Source organism: Entelurus aequoreus, linkage group LG21 (genome assembly GCF_033978785.1).
Source record: "Entelurus aequoreus isolate RoL-2023_Sb linkage group LG21, RoL_Eaeq_v1.1, whole genome shotgun sequence".
In the NCBI taxonomy this organism is placed as follows: Eukaryota; Metazoa; Chordata; class Actinopteri; order Syngnathiformes; family Syngnathidae; genus Entelurus; species Entelurus aequoreus.
Window position 1 is genome coordinate 26752522 of NC_084751.1, and position 1890 is coordinate 26754411.

Below are 1890 nucleotides of genomic sequence, written 5' to 3' on the forward strand. Positions count from 1 at the left end.
TAAACAATTTTGGTTCAAAACCGAACATTGTGAAATTCCACATTCAATCCTCATTTGTTCAGATGTATTACTCACAAAGTCCACAAACTCTTGTCTATTATCTAAATAACTTCTTAGCCAGTCTAAGACTACTCCTCTCACACCAAATGAATGCAACTTCGACAATAATATAGAATGATCAATAGTGTCAAATGCTTTTTTAAGATCGATAAACACCCCTATAGTGTATTTCTTATTATCAGTTGCTGTTGCTATATTCTCCATTATATTCATTACAGCTGAAGCCGTGGATCTATTGGTTTGGAATCCATACTGGCTCTCACTCAACATGTTCTTTTTAATAAAACTGTCTAATTTTTCTACAAATATTTTTTAAATTATTTTAGAAAATTGTGACAGCAGTGACACTGGTCTGTAATTAGTAAATCTATGTTTATCTCCCGTTTTAAAGAGTGGAATTACCTTTGCTACCTTCATTCTATTTGGAAAGGTCCCTGTTTCAAAAGAAAGATTAAAAACATAACAAATAGGTTTGATGATACAGTCAATAGTCTTTTTTCCAAGTATCATGTCTTTACCATCACTGTCTGTTGATGTCTTATTTTTCAGTTTTGTTACCACCGACAATTTCATTTTCACTAACATCTCAACAAAGTACATTGTACAACAAGTGGCAATAATTTAAAATAGAACAAAACAATATCATGTAAGAAAAGCAAATATATATATATATATATATATATAAAATTATACTTAATAATAACAGATTTGTTTTAAATGTATATTCAAGTTTTTGCCTTTTTATGTATGCATCATAGCATATCATGCGATGACATCATTTTGAGTTGAGGAATATGGGGGCAGATGGGGGAATTTTTCTGGCTGGCTGAAATATTGTATAACTTCTTTTATAAAATGTTATGATCGACTCCTCAATTACAGAATGATTAGCAGGCTCAATATTACATTTTATTCATTATTAGATAAGGTTGAAACATTGTCATGCAGCAATATGAAGACCATTAACTTGTACAACATGTAATTTACAGAATATCAGAAGCATTTATTCAGGTAGAAATATCACAGATTAGAGCTGGGATAGGCTCCAGCACCCCAAAAAATGGATCGATGGGTATTACCAAACGTCTTTGACAATCAAAGCATGATCATAACAATTCACGTTTTGTGTTATTATTGCGTGAAGCTGGTACCTAAACATGGAAGTGTAGCTCCTCCTCTGAATGAAAGTGCTCTTAAAGCAGGAATACAAATTCTGTATTTCTACAAAATACAACATTTGGTAAGGCATTTTTATTATTATTATTATTGTCGTTAAATGGTGTTTGTCCTCTTTGTGATGAACTGTTTAAAAAAGCAGAACACATAAAACACATTTCATTAAAGCAAATTAATTGTCTGTTCATGGTGCTAAAACTTGAAAATTATCTTTCTAGGGTACACTTATTAATGATGAAAAATTATATCAATCTGCGATTATCGCGATTGTTTTTGAGTTAACTATGAACAATGTGATTAATTACGATAAATATTTTAATGGTTTTACAGCCCTAATATATATATATATATATATATATATATATATATATATATATATATATATATATATATATATATATATATATATATATATATATATATATATATATATATATATATATATATATATATATATATATATATATACATATATATATATATATATATATATATATATATATATATATATATATCAGTGGAGGCTCCTCCATAGAGGTGGAGGAGGCCTGGCCTCCCCAATAATTTGAGAGAAGAGAGAGATTTAAAAAAAACAATAAATATATTTATTTTATTTATTTATTTTAACAAAAAACATATTTTTTATTTTTTATA